This window comes from Mirounga angustirostris, unplaced genomic scaffold, assembly GCF_029215605.1.
Source record: "Mirounga angustirostris isolate CCGP_5_RB_7025 unplaced genomic scaffold, mMirAng1.0.hap1 SCAF_12, whole genome shotgun sequence".
Lineage (NCBI taxonomy): Eukaryota > Metazoa > Chordata > Mammalia > Carnivora > Phocidae > Mirounga > Mirounga angustirostris.
Window position 1 is genome coordinate 92,673,052 of NW_026991720.1, and position 24,349 is coordinate 92,697,400.

General features: G+C 38.9%; 1 protein-coding gene and 1 pseudogene across 12 annotated transcripts in view; one reads left to right on the top strand and one right to left on the bottom strand.

Annotated features, from left to right (window-relative positions):
- The window catches only part of SUGCT (succinyl-CoA:glutarate-CoA transferase), an 800,213-nt gene that overhangs the window by 49,703 nt on the left and 726,161 nt on the right, over positions 1–24,349 (top strand). The gene's annotated exons all lie outside the window — the stretch shown is intronic.
- Positions 14,040–24,088, bottom strand: LOC123835848 (ubiquitin-conjugating enzyme E2 L3-like; annotated as a pseudogene).

Consider the following 24,349-nt stretch of genomic DNA (forward strand, 5'->3'; position numbering starts at 1 on the left):
GGCTTTAAAACTCAGGCGTCTTGACTAAATATTAAGTGCCTCTATGCTTTCCATATTTAGACGTTTATCATTGTTATGTGTTATATTGTTATAACTTATATTTTTATGTGATGACATGGACTTTCTGATTACAAGACACTGAACAGCTTGACTTGAGAATAGTATATTCTTGCTCTTCTCTCTCATTTGTTGTTAATCATATTTACTCATCAGGGAGTCTAAATGTCAACAGAATCTTTGGAAGCAGAGGTCATTTATGAGTCATGAATTTGGGTGTATATAAAGTAAGGGCCACCTCTTTTGTAAAAGTTTGATATTCTTGGTAATCAGTGTTTGTTTTTGATATTTTTTAATAAGACTGATTAGATCAGTCTAAAGTTGCACATGTTATGATTGGGATCCTAGACTTTCCTGATGTTTCCCAGTGGCATTAGTGTTCTGTCAGTGCTGTCCAAGCCCAAATAGTCTGTTCTCACTCACATGTTGGCCTTATTGCTGATGAGAGTAATCTTAGAATGGTTGGGAGATTTATTTTAATGCACTCTGACAGTTGTGTGGTTGAGATTGCCTCAGTCTGTGAAATCTGGTCTGCAGGACAAGAATGTTAGACTGATCACAAGGGAGGAAGGACCGGATTCTTTTTGTTAGCAAAGTCCTCTTATCATTTCAGAGTATGAACATTAGGGGGCAGTGTTTAAAAAGCTATAATTCACTAGGAATTACTTTTTGAGAAAACTTGTGTTTCCTCTATACCAGTGGGTAGAGAAAATCTCTGAAAAGGTATATTTATATTTTTAAAGAAGTTTTGTTTTTTAAACTGACCGTTCTCTACCTCTCTATACTTTTAGAAGTATAATGATATTCTCCATGGTGCTTTAATTTTAAGTTGTACCTTCTCTCCTTTGTTTCTTCTGAGCATGTTATTAATTATAAAAACTTAGCAGTAAAAATCCTCTCTACCACATTTTAAAATATTTACTTTTTTCTTATTAACTTCATTACTCTTTTTTCCTAGAAGGATAAACATTGCATTATTGATTAGACTAATTTTGTGGAAGGAACATTGTGTATGCCCTTTAATAATTTTTTGGGGGTTGGGAAAGGGCTTTGCAAAGTACCTTTCTGATTTTTGTGAATTCCCCAAAGGCATTTTCTTAATCTCTGTCCTTGTATGGACAGATTACAGGATTCTGCTTGAGGATAGGTCCTCAAGAGGGACCTCAAAACTCATATCAAAGAGAATATTTTAGAGAGTTAGACCCATTCTTTAGTTTTAAATAGAAAAAAAGTCTGAGAGCTCTAAGACAGTTTTAAGGAAGAACCTGGTAGGCACATTTGCCCTGTTAGATATAAAGACTGATACAACCCATAGTAATAAGACGGTGTGGTATTAGTATGAGGATAAAGAAATACATCGATGGAACAGAATAGAGAGCTCAAACATGCTGGCATATGTATGGAAACATGTTTTTTAGGGCTTATACTCTAGATCATTAAAGAATAGAATATGCAGTAATTGATGGTAGAACATTGGTTATCCTTATGGGGAAAGATAAAATTCATCTTGAGTTTATTCTGTGTAGTAACATAATGTTGATTTAAGCTCTAAATATAAAAAGTAAAACTTTAAAACTTTTAGAAAACAGTATAGGACAATGTCTTTATGACCTTAGGGCAGGGAAGAATTTTGTAGACAGCATACGAAAAGTATAAACTACAACGGAAGAGATTGATAAACTCGACTACTTATTAAAATGAAAAACTTTTGTGCATCAAAAGCCACCATAAAAAGTCAAGGAGCTGAGTCACAGATCCTTGGAAGATAACTGACAAAGGATTAATAACCAGAATATATTAAAAATTCCTTTAAATCAGATAGAAAAAAAGAGAAACAATTCAATGGACAAATGGGCAAGCTCCAGAAAAGGAAACCTGAATGGCCGTAAAAAGTTACTCAGGCTCAGTAGTTTTTAGAAAAGTGCAAATTACACTGTATGTTAACTAACAAAAATTTAAATAAAAAAAGAAAAATGCAAATTAAAACAAGAATAATATTCCGCTTCACACCTATCCGCTTCACACCTAAGAGATTGACAGACATTTAAAGTCTGACACTACCAAGTGTGGATGAAGCAAAGGAATCGTGAACATTGCTGGAGGACTGATACCCATGTTGGAAAATGATATCCATGTTGGGAGCAATTTGGCAAGCTCTTTTGAGATTGTACACGAATCTACCCTATGATCTCTAGTTTCATTTTCAGGTACGTTCCTATAGAAAGTCTCGAACATATGCATGAGGGGACATGAAGAATGTTCATAGCAGCATTGTTTGTAATAGCAAAAAGGTGAAAATATGAGATGAAGTATATTTCAGTAGGAAAATGGTTAAATGTGTAATATAATGAATGGGATACCATGAAGCAGTGGAAAGAGTATGAAATCAACTAGATGAATTTTCCAAACATAAAATTCAGTGAAGAAAGCAAGTTATAAAAGCTGATATGCAGGATGATACTATTTATGTAGAGTTAAGATAATAAAAATTGTATATATTTTTTAGTAATTCACTTAAGTATGGTTAAAATATAAAGACATGCATGGTAGTGAAAAATACTAAATTTAAGAGAATGATTACCCCTGGGAAGTGGGGAGGGAGGGATATGGGACAGGGAAGGGACATACACACAGGACTTCAACTATATTTGCCAAATATGCAAGCATATTTGTTATATTATTCTGTATACCCTTTTATGCTCAATATAACAAAAGATCCAGAAATACCCAAATAACTCCCTCCCACCCTCCCTCCCTCCCTCCCTTCCTCTGTCTCCCTTCTCCCACTCCAATGCATATTTCTTGAGCTTCTGTATTTCCTGGCTTTGTTGAGTGTACAGGATGAACAATGCAGACATCATTTCTGCCTTTAGGAGCTTACAGCCTAGTGTTAGAGACATTTTATAAAGAAGTTAAAAAAATCGTATGGCATGTACTAATAAATTGTGTTGTTATGAAAGAATCAAACAAGGTACTGTGACAGAGATGGAGGAGGGGATGCATAGTGTGAATGGGATGGTCAGAAAAGGCCTTTCTGGGGAGTTATCATTTGATAGACCTAAAATATGAGAAGGAATCAGCCATTCAAAGATCAAAAGGAGGAGCATTTCAGGTAGCAAGAACCCCATGTGCAAAGGTCCTGAGGTAGGAAGGATCTAAATTCCTTTAAAAGCCTAAGAGAAAGCCAATGTGCCTGAAATACCAAAACACAATCAGAATGCTTGAGAAGACACTGTATAGGGGTGCAAATGCTATGGCATACTGGGAAGGATTTGAGCAGGAGAGGGATATGATCCAGATTACATTAAAAATAATCTTTAAAATAGGTAGGAATCAAATACTGATTAACTCACAGAAGAACTTCATTATAAACATTGAACATAGAATTATGCAGCCATAAAAAAGGATGAGGTCTGCCATTTGTGATATCATGAGTGGACCTAGAGCATTATGCTAAGTGAAAGAAGTCAGAAAATGACAAATACCATATGATTTCACTCATATGTGGAAACTAAGAAACAAAACAAATGAATAAATAAACAAAAAGCAGAATCAGACCTAGAAATAGAACAAACTGATACTTGCAGGGGATGGAGAGTGGGTGGGTAAAATAGGTGAAGGGGAGTGGGAGGTACAGGCTTCCAGATATGGAATGAATACATCATGGGAATAAAAGGCATGACACAGGGAATATAATCAACAATATTGTAATAGCATTGCATGGGGATAGAAGGTAACTACATTTGTGAGCGTAACATAATGTATAGAGAAGTTGAATCACTATGTTGTGCACCTGAAGCTAATGTAATGTTATGTGTCAACTATACTAAAAAAAAAAAACCAAAACTGACAAACTTCTAGTCATACTGATCAAGATAAAAAGAGAGAAGATACAAAGTTAATCAATATCAGGAATGAAAGAAGGGCCATCACTTATAACAACAAAGACATTAAAAGGATATCAACAGAATATTACAAATAACTCTATGCCCATGAATTCAAAAACTGAAATGAAATAGAACAGAATAAATCCTTAGAGGACACAAAGTACCAAAACTCACTCAAGAAGAAATAATGTGAATTGTGCTATATCTATTAGAGAAATTAAATTTTTAGTTAAACACCCTTTGGAAAAAACTTCAGGCCCAGATGGTTTCACTGGTGAATCTTACCAAACATTGAGTAAGAAATACTACCAATTCTCTACACAGTCTCTTCCAGAAAATAGAAAAGGAGGGAATACTTCCAAACTCCTTTTATGAGGCCAGCATTGCCCTGATTCCAAACCGAAGACATTTCAGTTAAGGAAAACCAAAGACCAATATCCCTCATGAACATGGAAGTAAAAATACTCAACAAACTATGAACAAATTGAATCCAGCAGTATATAAAGTGATAATACATCACAATCGAGTGGGATTCATCCCAGGAATGTAGGCCGGTCAACTTTCAAAATCTATGCTAACTGTATTAGCGCACAAAAGAAGGACATATGAGAAGAGCTGCATGACCTTTGGCTTTGGCATGACTTTAGATATATGATGACAAGAGCATGATCCACTTGGCCATCAGAAGGAGTGTAGTACTGATTCATACTACTGTATGGATGAACCTCAAAAACATCAAGGTGCATGAAAAAGGCCAGATGCAAATAGGTATTGTCTGATTCCATTTATATGAAATGTCTAAGAAAAGACAAATTTATAAGCTGGAAAGCAGATCAGTGGTTGCCTAAGGCTGGAGATGGGCTTGGGGGATTAACTGCAAAGAAGCACAAGGAAACTTTTTAGATTGTGGTGATGTTTGTAAAACTCTATATGTTGATTTATGGACTTTCAATGGGTGTATTTAATGCTGTATAAATTATATTTTCATAAAACTGTTTAAAAAGGTAAAAAAAAAAAAAATTGGACCTTGAAAGAAAGTTCATGTTCCAGAGAGTAGTGATTAAGATAAAATTTCTTTAAGACCTCAATGTGAGACAGGAGTCCCATCAAAATCCTAAAGGAGAACACAGGCAGCAACCTCTTTGACCTCAGCCGAAGCAACTTCTTCCTAGAAACATCGCCAAAGGCAAGGGAAGCAAGGGCAAAAATGAACCCTTGGGACTTCATCAAGATAAAAAGCTTTTGCAAAGCAAAAGAAACAGTCAACAAAACCAAAAGACAACCGACAGAATGGGAGAAGATATTTGCAAATGACATATCAGATAAAGGGCTAGTATCCAAAATCTATAAAGAACTCATCAAACTCAACACCCAAAGAACAAAGAATCCAATCAAGAAATGGGCAGAAGGCATGAACAGACATTTTTCCAAAGAAGACATCCAAATGGCCAACAGACACATGAAAAAGTGCTCAATATCGCTCAGCATCAGGGAAATCCAAATCAAAACCTCAGTGAGATACCACCTCACACCAGTCAGAATGGCTAAAATTAACAAGTCAGGAAACGACAGATGTTGGCGGGGTTGCGGAGAAAGGGGAACCCTCGTACACTGTTGGTGGGAATGCAAGCTGGTGCAGCCACTCTGGACAACAGTATGGAGGTTCCTCAAAAAGTTGAAAATAGAGCTATCATATGATCCAGCAGTTGCACTACTGGGTATTTACCCCAAAGATACAAATGTACGGATCCGAAAGGGTACGTGCACCCCGATGTTTATAGCAGCAATGTCCACAATAGCCAAACTGTGGAAAGAGCCAAGATGTCCATCGACAGATGAATGGATAAAGAAGAAGTGGTATATATACAATGGAATATTATGCAGCCATCAAAAGGAATGAGATCTTGCCATTTGCAACGACGTGGATGGGACTGGAGGGTATTATGTTGAGTGAAATAAGTCAAACAGAGAAAGACGTGTATCATATGATCTCACTGATATGAGGAATTCTTAATCGCAGGAAACAAACTGAGGGTTGCTGGAGTGGGGGGTGGGGTGGGAGGGATGGGGTGACTGGGTGATAGACACTGGGGAGGGTATGTGCTCTGATAAGTGCTGTGAATTGTGCAAGACTGTTGAATCTCATATCTGTACCTCTGAAACAAATAATGCAATATATGTTAAGAAAAAAAAAAGAAGAAGAAGAAGGTAGCGGGAGGGGAAGAATGAAGCGGGGGAAACCGGAGGGGTAGACGAACCATGAGAGACGATGGACTCTGAAAAACAAACTGAGGGTTCTAGAGGGGAGGGGGGTGGGAGGATGGGTTAGCCTGGTGGTGGGTATTGAGGAGGGCACATTCTGCATGGAGCACTGGGTGTTATGCACAAACAATGAATCATGGAACACTTCATCTAAAACTAATGATGTAATGTATGGGGATTAACATAAGAATAAAAAAAAAGATAAAATTTCTTTAGATTACTGAAGAAATCACCATACCTCCATAGTGTCAGTAGCAGAGAACGGTGAGCCCAAATGGCTGTGGCAAATGATCCAGCGACTGCATCCAACATTCATATCATGGCAACGACAGTACAAAACAAAACACTGCTGCACTTGGATTCTTAGGGAGTGAGTTAGTCTGTGTGTGTGTATATATATTCTCATCATTTTCTGCATATTCACTACATAACCGCATCTCTTAAAGAAGAATAACTAGAAGCCTGCTTGCACTGTAAATCCATAAACATGTTGAAGGGGAGAAAAAGAAGGAAGGAAGGAAAGGCAGGAGGAATGGATGGAGGGAGAGGGGGATGGAAGAAAGAAGAGAAGGAAGGAAAGAGAAAGATTCAAAGTTGAGTCAAATGGAATAACAATGAGCAAGTTTTTTTTTGTTGTTGTTGTTGTTTAACCTCTAAAAATTGTAGTCCAGTTTAGTTCACATGACATTCACATGGCAGTAAGCATCATTTCTAGATTGAATAAATAATCAGTATGGATATGACATTAAAAGGGTCCTTACAGTCAAAATAATTGGAAACTACTGGTCTAAATTATGAATGTACCCTGTTCTCTCAGGAAATGTTTTTTCTCCAGAAATTCAGAGTATTGTGGCCATCTGTCCAACTTTATAGTCAATGATCCCCAGCAAAAGTGTGGTTTGACATATTTACCATTTCATACCAAACTCATTATTTAAACAAATAGTGACACCATCTCTGCAGGGGAAGAGAAACTTAGCACATAAATACAAGGTTTCAAAACACAGCCCATAAAGCTAGGGACTGAGATTATATTTTGTCTGTAGACATGGACTGCCTCCAGAAAGTGACTTTATGCCTTTATGCCCGAAGGGAATAACCTTTTTATCTTTAAATACTTCTTTTTACCCTTACACATATAACAGATGTGTTGTACAAGTTGGACTCAGTGGAGTAGAAGCAGAAACTTTATTCTCTCCCACCCTACCTCTGCAACCTGCACTCTTGACTCATTTTCATTGCTCATGGATGAAATCCCAGACAAGTCCTATAGATTTTTTTCCTGCTTGTTTCATTTAAAGTATTAAAAAAATCCAGCCCAATCTAAAACCATAACTACAGACCCTTGTGCAGTTTATGACTTTTTCCTTTCCGTAACTTGGGCTTGCCTTTTTGGGGACCTGGGGAGAGAGAGAGAGAGAGGTGGGGTGGGGGGAGAGAGAGAAAGAGAGAGAGTGTGTGTGTGTGTGTGTGTGTGTTGGAAGGTGATAGTTTCTTCATTCTTCCATGATTCTTCTCTTCCCTATTGCTAGCTGCTGTGTATAATTCCTTCAGAGTCAGTCCCTCTTAGGGAAAGGGAAGTGAGTTAATGGGTACACAAAAAGCCTTTAGTTGACTGGTGTAGTTGGAACCCTGCATTGGAGACTTCTGTGTGCCTGAAGCTCAGTTGCTGGCTCTTTGTCTTGTGGGGAGCTTTGTAGGATCCTGAGACCTCAGACTGCAGTTCTTCCCCATCAGCCCCTGTCTTTTTGTGGTCCTCTGTACACAGACTATTTAGGTCACATGATCCTATAGGCAGTCCCTATGGGTAGAATTCCTTTTAAGTGAGTAGTTCTGCTCTTCTGATGGTCCGCTTGGCTCATTGGGCATACTGCCTCTTTCTCTTCTTCATCATTGGTGGGAGGGCAATTTACTTCCAAACCTATTACTTTCGCTGCGTTTAACTGATGAAACCATAACCTCTTGCTTTTGGTAAGTTTTTAGGCAACAAGTCAAGTCCTTAGGTAATTTCAAGTTCTCAGAACTCAGGCCAAGACCTCAGATGCTTTTTTTTTTAAGGTTTTGTTTTTATTTATTTGACAGAGAGACACAGCGAGAGAAAGAGAGAGAGAGAGCACAAGCAGGGGGAGTGGGAGAGGGAGAAGCAGGCTTCTTGCGGAGCAGGGAGCCTGATGCGGGGCTCTATCCCAGGGCCCTGGGATCATGACCTGAGCCGAAGGCAGATGCTTACCGACTGAGCCACCCAGGCACCCCTCAGATGCTTTTTTTTGAAGTCTCCCTCAAGTGGCTTGAAGTAAAGGGGAGGCAGTTTGCCCTCCCCTGTGGCAGGGTGAAACGCATAGCATGCTGGCAATTCTTTCTAAGAAAACCCTTGCTAAAGGTCTTATTTGCCTGTCTACCTTGCATACCCTCAAATGGATGACAAGCTAAGGGTAGCAAAACTGGTTTCATACTATTTTAGCATCACCCATACTGGTGTTCTGGCACTTAGGGCATTCTTTTTGGGTTTGAAGCCTCAGATGAACTGAGACAAGAGAGTTCCATTTGAACATTCTTTAACTCAAATTTTGTTAAATATGTTTTTTGGGTGGTAATGAATAATACTAAGTAGAACAAACCTGAGATATCTGTCTTCAAAATTTTTAAGTATGAAAGGATAATATTTAATGATAAAAGTGTTTTGACTGATTTCATATGCATTTTCAAATATTTAAACACAAGTGCAAAGGTCAAGGTTTTCCATATACATAATTTCTAAATAAAGATATTTTCCCAATAGCAAATACTGCTTTAAAGCTGATACTGAGTTGTTACTGGATATAAGGAACATTATGATAGTTTCCCTTGGGAACTCTTTATGAAACTGTGAAATTAAGAAAATCTATTGGACTGGAACATGAACAAAATGACTTCCATTATGTTAAAAGAGACAAAATTGCTCTTCTTAAAAGAGTTCTGCTGGGTGTATTTATGAATATGCAGTGAGTACTATCTCATGGCACAATTTTTTACATAAACGTATATTTGATCTACTCCAGTCCCCAGTTACTTTTATTTTTCATATACTATTGATCAATAAAAGAGGAATTCAATATTTGAGAAGGAGGTTGAGCTGTATTCTCAATGCTTTGCAATTCCAGAAGCAAAGAGATAGGCTGGGCCTAGCAAAATCTTCACAATTCGAATGATTCATGGATTGTGCCAGATAACACATGTCAAGACTTAGCCATCATCCCAAAACCCTGTCATCAAACTGAATTGTTTCCCTTTATGGTAATAGGCCTGGGAAATAAACCCATAAATTTAAAGAAGTAATGCTAGATAAGAAGAAATGTTACACTTGAAAGGATGCAAAAAATAAATGTTAGATAAAATTTAGATAGCATTTATTTCATGAGTGCTAATGATATTTTTTCCATTCTTTGGATGGTCTTCCAAGCCAGCATTAGTGCAATACTACAACTTTCAATCCTTTACTCGAACTACAGTATTTTTAATCACAGAGCTTAAAAGTATGTAGAGTAAGTAATAGTCATGCAATCCTGAAAGATCAGAGATGTTGATGGAATATCAGATTGTGGAATCAGTGATTCTGATTTGTAAAGAATGTAAAACCCACGAAAGTTTATCAAGTGAAAAAATACCAAAGTCAAAAAATTTGGCAAACATATTTGGGTATAAGAAAAAGTAGTCTAACAAACAGGCCAATTAAAAAATGGGCAAGGGACCTGAATAGGCATTTCTCCAAAGAGGATATACAGATGCCAATGAGCACATGGAAAGATGCTCAACAGTACTAATCATCAGGGAAATTCAAATCAATACCAAAATGAGATACCACCTCATACATATTAGGGTGGCTACTATGAAAAAAACCCCCCACAAAAGATAAGTGTTGGTGAGGATAGGGGGAAATTGGAATCCTTGTGCACTGTTGGTGGGTATGTATACTAATGTAGGCCACAATGGAGGTTCCTCAGAGATTTAAACAGAATTACCATATGAGCCAGCAATTCCACCCCTGGGTATATATGCAAAAGAATTGAAACCAGGGACTTGAACAGATTTTTCACATATATGTTCCTAGCAGCATTATTCAAAATGACCGTAAGTTGGAAGCAACCCAAGTGTCCATTAATGAATGGATGAATGGATAAATAAAATATGGTATATGCAAAAACAAAACAAAACAAAAATATGGTACATGCATACAATGGGATATTATTCAGCTTAAAAGGGAAGGAAATTCTGACACATGCCACAACGTGGATGAACCTTGAAGATGTTTAGCTATGTGAAATAAGCCAGACACAAAAGGACAAATACTTATGATCCCATTTAGAGTAGTCAGATTCATAGAGACAGAAGTAGAAGGGTCGTTCCTGGGGCCTGGGGGGAGGGGAGAGTGGGGAGATGCAAAGTTTCAGTTTGGTAAGATGAAAAGTTTTGGAGATGGATGGTGGTGATGTTGTACAACAACGTAAACATTACCGCACTGTGCACTTAAACCTGGTTAAAATGGTAAATTTTATTTTGTGTACACTTTATCACAATTGAAAACGTAAAAATGAGAATTAAAAAATAGAGTAAAAGAAAACATTTAAGTAAAAAAAAGAGTAGTTTAAGCTACAAGGTATACCGTGGGAAAAATTGCAATTACTATGTTACAGCCACAGAAATATTGCTGTATTTGCAATAGTGGTATGCAAATATAAATACTTGATGACTAAGTATTGAATATATAAAATACTCCTTTATTCAAGAATAAACTGATTCTTATGTGTATGAATTAAAAACCCTTTATTTCAGGAATTTTGTTTTTTGTTTCTTTTCAGTCTGATGGGATTAGCATATATATATATGTATATATATATATATATATGTATGTATGTAATAGAATATACTTGTAAATTTGCTTAATGCTAAATACTGACCAACATTCCATTTTTTGGGTCAAGGTCCTATTCTGTAATACTACTTTTATGTCTTTAGATTCTTATTCCTTTTCACCCTCTATTTATCATTCCATTGTAAATAATTTATCATTCCTAACATTGTCTAGGAAATACTCAAAGGATTGAGGCAAATATTTATTCATTTAAATGAATACTTTCTGGAGAGAAGAATTGCCTGTTAGGATAAATAGTTATAATGATGGTAAGTTATAATCTATGAGAATTGAAATAAAGATAGAATTACTTAACTATATTCAATCTGACAAATGAAATTTTCTGGTCCCAAATATTTCTAGGAGGGTACATTTCCACTACTCCAGCCAGAAATTTCAATCTTGTTTCTCAGAGCTCTCCAAGAAAAGCCTGATGGTAGTGGGGGACCTACCTTCACCTCAGTTAGATACATCCAGAATTTTATGTGTTCTCTTACCATCCTTATATTTTGAGTCATCTACTCTTCTTCCTGTACAGTGTCTCACGTGCTTGGGTCTCACGTACTCTCAGTTCTGTTTCTAACCCAGCATATGGGTACAGTAATTCCACTAAGCTGTACATCGTGTCCACACAGATAACCTCAGTTAGATCTTTTACCCGTCAGTGTTTAGATGAAGGTGCTCAGGATCATTTGTCAGCAACAGAGTCTTCAGTGTTTATCCTCAGTGCTTCTGTGGGTCTTTCGCTTCTTTGAATGGGATACTGTATGCTTCTGTCCTCTATTCCCACCACCATTTCAGGTCTGATCTGTCCTTTGGACTTGAACTGTTTCTTTTTTTTTTTTTTTTAAAGATTTTATTTATTATTTATTTGAGACAGAGAGAATGAGAGAGAGAGAGAGCACATGAGAGGGGGGAGGGTCAGAGGGAGAAGCAGGCTCCCTGCCGAGCAGGGAGCCCGATGCGGGACTCGATCCAGGGACTCCAGGATCATGACCTGAGCCGAAGGCAGTCGCCTAACCAACTGAGCCACCCAGGCGCCCAAGACTTGAACTGTTTCTTAGGACACCTGGAGGCCATGGGGATTATGGACGTGAGCTCTTTGGTCTGTCCTTTTTACTGTCTTGAGTTATGCAGTCTTAAAAACAACCAGAGCTAATATGAAAGGCATGGAATCACTGACAGTGTGGCTCAAATACTTCTCAGGTGAAAATAGGGGGTGGGGAAGAGGGATAAGTCACAGGAGGAATCTCACATTGTGAGACATAGGTGTGGAGAGGCAACTGTTGAAATATATTTCCCTCTTGTGCCATCTACCACTGCACTCCCAGCATTTCACTGGATTCTTTGCAGTTCCCCAATTCAGTTACATAGAGCAGGGGCCTGGAAGGGCCTGTGGGCCAGATTTGTCCATTTGTCATTTTTTTGAAAATAAAGTTTTATAAGAACACAGCCATGCCCATTTGTTTATATATTATCTATGGCTATTTTTGTGTGGCAACGGCAGAGTTGAGTAGTTCAACAGAGAACATCCCCGCCCCACCCCGCAACTCGCAAAGCCTAAAATATTTACTATCTGGTTCTTGACAGAATTTGCAGGCCCCAGATCTAGAGCATTTGGTATTCATGTCCTGAAGGCAGGGTGACACCACAGGATGGAGAGGAAAAAACCCACCCTTTTGCTTTTATTTTATTTTATTTATTTATTTCTTCCCAAAACTCTGAGGATCCTTCGGATAGAAAATGCATTATGATGTTAAAGCTGGGAATCTGAGTCCTGTGCCTACATTCCCAAGAATGAAAATAATTCTCTACAACAAAAGTGATTACAGACGTAATAAGAAATGGAATCAGGAAAAGGTTTGGCTCTATAAAATAATATTTAAGATTTATTGTCTATTATGTGTTAGGCCTTATGCTAAGCATCTACTATGTATTATCATATAAAATACATAATTGGCATAATTTACATATAGGTAGATCTTGTAATTATGATATATTAATTGCTTATCAATTATATAAAATACCATGCAGCATAATCCAAAAAAGCTCTCAATGAGGATTTATGAGACTTGTATTAGAGTGTCTTGTGACCTTGGGGAAGTCATTACACTGATCTGAGCTTAAATGTCCTCATCTCTAAAACGGAAATAAATCTGCCTTGCTTACCTCATAAACTTCTAGTGGAGTCTAAGATGTAATTCATGAAAGTTCCTTCAAAGTTGTAAATTATTATGGAGAGATTAAAGACATTAAATCATTAAATATGTTTCAGGTTATATTATGTCAATTTTATATCGGGTATAATACTAGTCCTACCTGGAACTCTTTTTCATGAGACTACATGATGGAGAGCAAAGGCTCAGGGGTTGGAGGACCTGGGTTGAATTCCCAGTTCTACCATTATGGTTGTATAACTTTTGTGAAGTTTTTAATCTCTTTTAATCTCTGTTTTCTGACTATAATATAGGAACATTGATGCTGGTGCCTCCCCCAGCAATGTTATTATAAGGATTAAATAGAAATATAAATGGAATCCATAAAAGTGATACAATCTTCACATGCAATGTTATTCTCAGACCTGAGTACTCCAGACATTTCCCTTCCACATACCCTCTGCTCTGCCATGTGGACAATGATACTCAAAACTGACAGGAAGCTGCTCTCCAGCTACCATTTCTCAGGGCAGAGACTGAACTAAATATGGTAATCCTCACATCCTAACATTTCCCAAATTCTCTGGCTCAGTGCTGCTTTCTGTGCTCACTTCATTGTATTCTGTATTAAAATGCAGTTATTTTTGCTTTGTTATATGAGTCAAAATTAGAATACAAATGGGGAATCTTTTCTAAGTTAAAAAAAAAAAAGAATTTGTGGAATCTATACTGAGGTGACGGAATAGCTACCCATTAAAGAAATATTTATTGATGTAGATACTGTGGTGCCTAAATGGGGTGTCTCGATCGGATGGGGTCCCCCAAATGTGGGGCAACGATCTGGTGGAAGCTGGTGGCGCGGGCAGTGAAAGGATTCACTGGAGACAGAACAAAGGGGATAGAAGTTTATAAAATACACCACAAGGGGGCAGCGGGCAGGGTAGCAGAGGAGAGACACGGCTGCGAGGCAGTGCGTGGGGGGAAAGGGGAAAGAGGAGGAAGTATGGGGACATATGGAATCTTCCCTTTTTTGGGAACTGTGCCTAGTTGTAAGTAGCCCATTGGCTAGTTAGGGCCTATGGATATTTTGAGGTGGGTCGTCTGATGGGCCTGCCTGTATTTAGCCAGATGGTCCCTGTGGGCCCTTTCTACGTTCCATCGCTCAAGCCTGTTTGCCTAAAAGTGGCCTCTACAGATACTTTGATAGGTACCAGGGGCATAAGGATTAATAAGACACATGGGTGGCCAACAGCTCCTGGGGAAGGAGGTAGTTCATATGGAACCCAGTAGTTACAGATCAATTTAAGGAATGGATAGAAGTGCTGTGAAGCACAGATTAGGGGTTGGCTAGCTCCATGGTGGTGGTGGGGTGCTAGGGAAGTCTTAACAGAGGAGATCATAATTAAGTTGACTTTTGAAATATGATGTTTTTTTTTCCCCCCTAGGCAGAGAATGGAGGTAAAAGACATTTTAGACCGTAGGATCGATTTGGCAGAGGAATTGAGACATAACCAACATGGTGTGTTCAAAGAATAGTGCAGAGGCCTATGTGGATAAAGCGTGAGGTAGAAGATGAAGCTTGGAAAGTAAATTGAGGCCACACAGAGGGCTTTATATGCCAGATTTACAAGCTCAGTCTCTATCCTGTTATTAATAGGAAATCATCAGAGATTTTAAGCAGGGAAATGCCCTGGTCAAATCCATTTTAGGAAGATAATTAACTGCAGGTAGAGAATTGCATTTAACCGAGCATATCCTGACAGCAGTTCATTAATTATAGTAAAATAATGGGAGAAAACAGTCTAAACAAAGCAGAAGCAGTGGGGTAGAGTGGAGGGGTGGATCAAAGAAGGATTTAGCACATGCATTGAGTGACCAAAAGAACGGAGAAAGAGGAATTGAGATGATTTCAAATTGCCTAGCTTGAGCTATTCTGGGATCTGGGAAAAATGAAAAATGAAAATAAGTTCAATATTGGGGGCTAAGGGAAGAGACAATTTCAAGGGGAAGATGAAACGATCAGTGTCAGATACTATGCAGAGGACATTTTTGACCTTGTAGTTTCATAGCCCCTTTTATACTCTTTTGATTTTAACATTTATTAGATTGTATTTATTCATCTAAATATGCATGCATGAATGCATCCACCCATTCATTCATTCATTCAGCAAAATAAGTGTTGTATCCACTCCATGCCAAGCAATATAAGGTAACTCTTTTATTTTTATTTTTTAAAGGTTTTATCTATTTATTTGACAGGGAGAGAGCACAAGCAGGGGGAGTAGCAGAGGGAGAGGGAGAAGCAGGCTCCCCGTTGAGCAGGGAGCCCAATGCGGGGCTTGATCCCAGGACCCTGTGATCATGACCTGAGCCAAAGGCAGATGCCCTACTGACTGAGCCACCCAGTCTCCCCAATATAATATAGTTCTTTAGCTGACCTCCTTCTCCCCTCAAGTATGAGTCTGCGATCACCCTTGATAGCACTACTGTGTCTTTTTTCCTATGCGCTTCCTATACTAGCATGATGTTTATAATGCAGAAGTAATTCAAACGGGTCCCTCGGTGGCTCACTCTGTTAAACATGTGACTGTTGATTTCGGCTCAGGTCATGATAATCAGAGTCATGGGGTCGAGCCCCATGCTCAGTGTGGAATCTGCTTGTTCCTCTTCCCTCTGCTCTCCCCTCCTCCCCAATTCGTGCTCTCTCTCTCTCTAAAATATATAAATAGGGGCGCCTGGGAAGTTCAGTCAGTTAAGCATCTGCCTTCAGCTCAGGTCATGATCCCAGGGTCCTGGGATTGAGCCCCACGTCAGGCTCCCTGCTCAGCCAGGAGCCTGCTTCTCCCTCTGCCTGCTGCTCCCCCTGCTTGTGCTCTCTCTCTCTGTGTCAAATAAATAAATAAAATCTTAAAAAAAAAATCTTAACAAAAAAGAAATAATTCAAACAGATGTTCATTAGGTTCATTATTGATCCAAATAGGATGTGGGCTGGAAAAATAAGCCATTAAATTAAACAATTAAGAGGTTATTGTTAATCTTGCAAGAACAATACACTAGAATCCTGGGAGAAGAAGCCAAATTATAAGGGTGTTTAGGAGTGAATGGGAGGTGATAAAATAAAATAACAAGCTGTCAATTTTTCAAGAGTTTTTAGGTTAAGGGAGGGATGAGAGTTTGGATGGTAGCTTCTAGGGCAGAAAGTGTTGAGAAGGCTTTGATAATACATATGTTTCCTGAAATGCAAAAATTGTGTCAATATTATATAAAATTTTAGAGAATGGATTGTGCAACATTTAAACTGTATACATGTTTTTAAAAAAGTCAGCCTTTTGTTTTGCTCTATAGAAAGGCGGATGACTTTGCTGACTAAATGCCCTTTAAATTGATACCGTCCAACTTTCTGCTGAAAATCCTTTCCCGTCTCTAGACATGTCCTCATCAAATTCAAGGCAAATGCTTTTTCATATTTTCCCTTATCTCCTTAAGTACCATACCCCCGGGTTCTCCCCAGTTCTGTATTTTCAATTTAGCAGATGTGTTTGCTATCAAATGCCGGTTTACATGTTGTATAAGTCAGGGTTCTCCAGAGAAATAGAATCAATAGGATATCTATATCTATCGATATTGATATATATGAAGAGATTTATTATAGGAATTGACTCATGAAGTTATGGAGGCTGAGGAGTTCCATGATCCACTCTCTGCAAATGGAGATCCAGGAAAGCCAGTGGTGTAATTCAGTCTAAATCCGAAGGCCTGAGTATGTGGTAGGGAGGGGCCATGGTGTAAATCTTGGTCTGAGAAAGTCGAACCAGCAGTGCCAATATCTGAGGGCAGAAGACAGACGGCTTAGCTCAAGCAAAGAGAGAGAGAGAGAAAATTTGCCTTTCCTCCTTTTTGTTCTATTCAGGCTCTCAGCAGATTGGATGATGCTAATCCACACTGGTGAGGGTGATCTTTACTCAGACCACTGATTGAAATGCTCTTCCCTTACTGAGATACCCTCACAGACACACCCAGAAATAATGTTTTACCAACTATCTGGGCATCCCTTAGCCCAGTCAAATTGATATGTATATTAACGATCACACATGTACTTCCTTGATTTCAAGAATCTCTACCTTAACTAATAATAGCTTCTATTTATATTTATAAATCTTCTATTTATTGAATCTTTACATGCATTACCTCATTTGATCTTCATAAAAATTAACGTGGTATACTAATTATTTTTATTTCAGTGATGAAGCTGAGGCCTAGAGTCTTGTCCAAAATCACAAGTCTGGTGCCAGGACTCAATCCTTAACACTAATAAATTACCTCAACTTTTAAAATAGAAAATTGCCATAATAAACAACTCCAAAATCTCAATGACTTTATACACTAGAGGTTTATTTTTTTCTTATGTCACAGTCTAAGTTGTGTTCGGGGGGCTTTACTCATGCAGTCATTCAGGTATCCAGGTTTCTTGACCATTATGATAAGTTCAGAAAACTAAAGTATTCTTTGAAAACCATTGGTGGGGAAGAGGGGGTTAAGTAAGGCCCCATAGATGGGGGGCCATTGGAGCAGTGGCCTAAATGAAGTGAAGGAATGCATCATATAAACTCATATCTAGAAAAAGAACATTCTAAGCAAATTCCTTGTTCAAGGAAACTTGAGGAGTTAATATGGCTGGATCAGAGTGAGTGAGTGGACAATTAATGAAGTTTAGATTAGAGAGGTAGTTGGGGATTGGATCCCATGGATCCCATGGATCTAAGGATGCCCTTGTAGGCAGCTTTAAGGACTTTGGCTTTTACTCTGAGGTCCCAAGCCCATGGGGGACTTTTGAGCAGAGGAGTGATATAATCTGATCTGGTTTTGAAGGAGTTAAAGACAATTTGCACCGACTGCCACAGGGGGCAGTGCACACGGGAGTGGAGAAGCCACCAGAATCGCCAGGAGCTGTCTCTTCTCTGTGGAGGAGAAGGGTCTTGGGGAAGTGAATGGGTGAAAGATAAACCCAATGCAAGAAAGTGGGAGTTTGCAAGGGCGGGGGAAGAAAGGGAACTGCAAGGTTTTTTTTTTTTTTCCTTTTATTTTTTTTTAAGCTTTAGGGCTAAATGTAAATTGAAGATTTTGGATCAATTTGGACAAGAAAAGAAACACCATTCTTTAAAAGAGTGAAGATTGAAGGAGTGATTTTTAAAACAAAGAAAGCAGAACTAGAACCTCTTCAATTTTTAATCCTTTCTTCAGGTTACTTAGACCACTTTTGATTAAGAAGAGTAGGAAAAAAAAAAAAAGAATAGAAAATGAGTAACTGTAACAGGCGGCGGTGCGGGTCAGTTTTCCAGAGTCCTGCTTTGCGGGGTGTCTGCACTGCTTTGGGGGGGTCACCGTGCACACTTGCTGGAGTCGGTCGCTCCCTGTGTTTCTTTACAGACTCTTCAGCGTTCTTACAGAATTTTTCATGGTCCTTATTCTTCAGCAAGTGGGTGATCGGGCTGGGGATTGTTCACTAGAACTGCAAGGGACTGGATTACTTGGTCGGTTTTGGGTGCTGGCTTCCAGTTTTTAGTGCTAATTACCGGACAGACCTGCCCCCTCATCATTGTTCCAGTGATCTTTGTTTCAAATGATGTTTGGTGGTTTGAATGGGTACTCCGTTGGAAAGTTGATTTTGATGACGAGGGCCCCCTTATTGTATGGAGGCTTGTGGGGAACAGTAAGTCCTTGCCAAGTTAATACATTAGCTACATCGACCTGGATGTCACCCAAGTGTTTCATTCTACATTTGCAGATTTCTTCAAGCTCCTTCATCAGCCTCCTGCTGGCTGCTGTCTTGGATCTGGTGCTGCTCTACAATTCCTTTATTTTTTTATTTTATTTTTTAAAAATATTTTATTTATTTATTTGACAGAGAGAGTGAGAGCACAAGCACGGGGAGCAATAGAAGGAGATGGAGAAGCAGGCTCCCCACTGAGCAGGGAGCCTGATGCGGGGCTCAGTCCCAGGACCTTAAGATCCTGACCTGAGCCGCAAGCAGACACCTAATCATCTGAGCCACCGAGGCGCCCCTACAATTCCTTTAAATATAAATAGATTAACATTACCAGTCAATATCAAGGATTGTCAGACTAGATTAAAAAAAACCCACACTTTAACTAAATATTGCTTATGAGGCATGCCTTTTAAATTTTATTTTTTTATTTTTTAAAGTAGGCTTCACACCTAAGGTGGGGCTTGAACTCTTGACCCTAAGATCAAGGGTCACATGCCCTACTGACTGAGCCAGCCAGGTGCCCCACTTATGAGACACATCTAAGACAAAATAATTCAGAAAAGTTGAGAACAAAACGCTGGAAAATAATGTAGCATGTAAACATTAAAAGAAAGCTGGTGAAGCTATGTTAATACTAAACAATAGATTTTAAAGCAGAAAGCATTCTTAAAATAAAGGGTACTTGATAAGGATTCATGGCTTATGAGTCACATGGTTTGTAATGATAAATTCATGAGAAGTTTGACAGTTCTAAAAGATACATACCACAAATAATTTGGCCTCATAATACATAAGAATTGACAAAACTTAGGAAGAACATAAATTCACAGATATTGAAGATTTTTATTTTAAGATTTTATTTATTTGAGAGAGAGAATGAGAGTGAGAGAGCATAAGCAGGGGGAGGGGCAGACGGAGGGGGAGAAGCAGGGAGCCCAACTCAGGCTTAATGTGGAGCTTGATCCCAGGACCCTGGGATCATACCTGAGCTGAAGGCAGACCCTCAACCAACTGAGCCACCCAGGCGCCCCTATAGTTGAAGATTTTAATACATCTTTTTGAGTAATTGATAGGACAAGTAGACCAAAAAAAGTCATTAACAATTTGGAAGATTTAGATAATACAATTATTTATCTTGATCTACTAGAAGGAAACCGTCCAAATTTTAATGCAAAATGGTATTCAATCTTGAATTCTACACCCAGACAAATCAAGTGTTAAGAGTAGAATAAAGGTTTTCAGATGTGTAAGTTTTACTCAAATTCAGAAGTTTTACTTCTTTGCATACTTTCTCTGGAAGCTACTGAAGCATGTTTTCCACCAAAATAAGGGAATAATAATAATAATAAAATTAAATTAATAATTCAATGGTAATGAAGGAAGACCTGGGATTCGGGAAACAAGAGATTCAACAGCAGAGAGCTAGGTGTAGGAAAGCTCTGGAAAGCAGGCTTTGCAGCAGGTCTGGAGAACAGTTGGCCCAGGCTGGACTCCAGTAGATTGTCTCCAATTTTAAAAAAAGTGGAACTTAGAGATTGCCTGATGTGTATGGTCATTATATGGGAAGTTCAATTCTGTTGGAAAGGGAGTGGGGAAAGATTTAGGGATAGGTACATTAAAAAACTAGCACACTGAAAAGCAGAGAAAGAGAAAGATAATGTGGCTCAGAAGTAGACAATATTTTCATTTTTTTGGTAATTTTTTGTTACTTTTTATTTTAAGTAGGCTCCACACCCAATGTGGGGCTCGAACTCATGACCCTGAGATGTAGAGTCACATGCTTTATGGACTGAGCCAGCCAGGCGCCCCGACAATATTTTCATAGCCATAATAAGGTAAATACCAAAATTTGCTATATGACTCTATCTGGGACATGATGTAAGATTGCAAAATCCACATCTTCCATAGCAGAAAGCTAATATTTAATGTCTGAAGTTGAAATTCAAGACATGGTAATATGGAGATCATTTTAAAACTGTTATGGTAAATACTAGAAGAAATACCTAGAAGAGTTGGAAATGGTTGTCTTTGGGTAGCGGGATCCGAGCCTAGGGAAGTGTGAGATGGAGGATTGTGGTTTTTTGTTATAAATCTTGTAATACTATTTAACTTAATGAGCTAAGTATGTGTATTACTTATATTTAATGAAAATTATATTAGAGCAAACCTGAGGTTAGCCGTGAAGTGTTATTGACGTTTGCATTAAATGTCTCCAGCACTTCTTGTTGGAATTAGTGATAGTAAAACTCCTTTGTGGTTTTATCTCCACACTTGCTTGCTGCTACACAGTTAGAAGTCGGTACAAAGTTAAGATCCGTGTTGTTCTCCACTATAAATTCACTACTTTTCCCTTTCCGTACTGTATTTTTGGGAAGCTGGTCACTAAGCTCAGCCTACTCTCAAGTAAAGGGGAATTAAGCTGTACCTTCCGGGGGAGGGGGCAGTATTTATAGATACTTGTAATTATTCTGAAAGGAAGATTTGTCCATTCTTCCTCATTTATTTGTTTACTCATTCATATCAGCACAGACTCATGCATATATGTCTTACGTGTTGTTCAGTTGCTTTTGTTATTTATTTTGCTGCTAAAATTTCTCCAGCTTGAGGCACCTGGGTGGCTCAGTCGGTTAAGCAGCTGCCTTCGGCTCGTGTCATGATCCTGGGGTCATAGAACTGAGCCCACATCGGGCTCCCTGCTCAGTGGAGAGTCTGTTTCTCCCTCTCCCTCTCCCCTCCCCTGTGTGCTCTCTCTCTCTATCTCAAACAACAACAACAACAACAACAAACTGTTAAATTTTCTCTCCCTTTGGCCATGGGTTGCACTTTTAGGTTGGATTCTGTGTCTTTCTGATGTGTCTCCATCTTTTCCTGTCTTTTCTTCTCTGTTGCTCTCTCTCTTTCCCTACCTGTCTCTCCCTCTCCTCTAGCTTTTCCCTTTCCTCCTCCCTTTTTTTAACATCACTTTCTGGCACTAGGACATGTTCATTTTATTTTCCTTGCCTTAGCCCTGCAACTAAGTGCTTTTTTTTTTTTTTTAAAGATTTTATTTATTTATTTGACAGAGAGAGCGAGACAGCGAGAGAGGGAACACAAGCAGGAGGAGTGGGAGAGGAAGAAGCAGGCTTCCTGCTGAGCAGAGAGCCTGATGTGGGGCTCGATCCCAGGACCCTGGGATCATGACCAGAGCCGAAGGCAGATACTTAACGACTGAGCCACCCAGGCGCCTCCTAAGTACTTTTTTATATACATTATCTCACCGAATCCTCAAGATAGCCTTGTGAGGTGGATAGGTATTAACTCCATTTTTACAAGTTTTTGAGGCTGAATCCATGTAGTAAGTGGCCTGATGAGAACATGAAACAATGTTTGAACCAACAGAACCATTTTGTTATTGACCACTAAGATACATGCCTTCTCCTTCTGAAAATTTCATTCTGAGGCAGATCTGTAGAGAAAACACTGGTATGGTGCAAACATTTTCCCACAGCCCTTCCTCCTTCCAGGCCTTTCTATCCCTGGGAAGTCAGCAGTGAATGAAACAGAAAAATCCCTGCCTTCATGCACTCTACACTGTAGTGGGATAATAATAGCAATTATTGAACATAAGGAATGTTAGGTACTGTTAGTCACTTTATATGTATTAAGAGAGAGAACTAAGGCACAATGAGGTTAAGTCACTTGTCCAGGATCCCCCTGCTGGTTCAGTGACTTGTCCAGGATTGCCCTGCCGGTTCAGTGACTTGTCCAGGATCCCCCTGCTGGTTCAGGGACTTGTCCAGGATCCCCCTGCCGGTTCAGTGACTTGTCCAGGATCGCCCTGCTGGTTCAGTGACTTGTCCAGGATCCCCCTGCCGGTTCAGTGACTTGTTCAGGATCATTCTGCCAGTTCAGTAACTTGTCCAGGATTGCCCTGCCAGTAAGCAGTGGAACCAGACTTTGAACCAGGCAGTCTTGCTGTTCTGCCTTTATCACTACATACTCTCTACTCTTGCTTTCCTGTGAGGAAAGGAAGCTTACGGGGGTGAGTTACATATCTACACTCTAGACCTATGTTGAAACTAATCCCATTTCAAATGTGTGCAATAGAAGGTCCTAATAATTTGGAGGCCACAGCTACAGATTTCCCCCATTTTTTGTAGTTCTTTGGTTATTTCTGTCAGAATGGGGAGAGCTCACTATCTGTGCCCGGAAACCCATTGGACAGTTTTAAGTAGGGTTGTGATCTGTGCCTCTTTGTGTGTCAGAATTGTGGACTGGGAGCCGAGGTTGGGGTTACAGTGATGTTCTTCATGAGGCATGTCTTAGGTCTACACTGAGACTTAAAATGGAAAGGCTGTTTGGAGACAAGGGAATGTGTAATCTAGGAGATAATCCAGGTGTCAAATTGATAGGCCTTGATGATGTGGGGAATGAGGTAAAGGACTGGGAAGGATCTCCAAAGTTTCTAGCATGGGCAGATATTTTCGAGTCAATCAAAATTAGTGATGTCTCCCTTTTTCTGAGCTATATTATACATTGATATTTTTAACCACAATGATGCAGAACTTTTAGGATACCAACAGACAAGAGCTAGTCAAAAAGTTTTGTTTGTCATTTATTTCTTATCAAATGCAAATAATATTTAGAGATAGCTGAGGGTTTGGAACATTTGTGTTTTGAATGGCTCTGGATTTTGGAACGGCTGTTCCTCCATTAGTAAGTGGAGGTAGGTGACCACAACCCACAGCCCAGACCTTTTAGAAAAGAGCTGGTTATAATTATCTTTAGTAGGACAGAGATACTGGATCAAAAGTGAAATTTACTGACAATTTCCATCCATAGGAAAGCCCTGTTCTACTTTCTTTACTTGTTTTGGGAAACAAAACTGTTTAAAAATTTTTTTCATTTTTCTTTTCTTGGTGCAGATACATAGATAGCTTGCAAGAAAGCATGAAGGGAGGTGGGTGGGAGATGGGCGAAACAGGTAAAAAAGATTCAGAGGTACAAACTTCCAGTTATAAAATACATAACTCACAGGAATGAAAAGCACAGCATAGGGAACATTGTCAAAAATATTGTAATTACGTTGCATGGTGACAGATGGTGACTACACTTGTCCTGGTGAGCATTGAGTAATGTACAGAATTGTTAAATCACTCTGTTGCACACCTGAAACTAATATAACATTGTATGTCAATTGTACTTAAATAAAAAAGGAAGCATGAAGGGACAAGCCGGCTAAACTTGTTTCAGAAGGGTGTTATAATTTATCTGTACCCTCTTTCTTTCTTTCTTTCTTTCTTTTTTTTAAGATTTATTTATTTATTTGACACAGAGAGATAGAGAGAGCAGG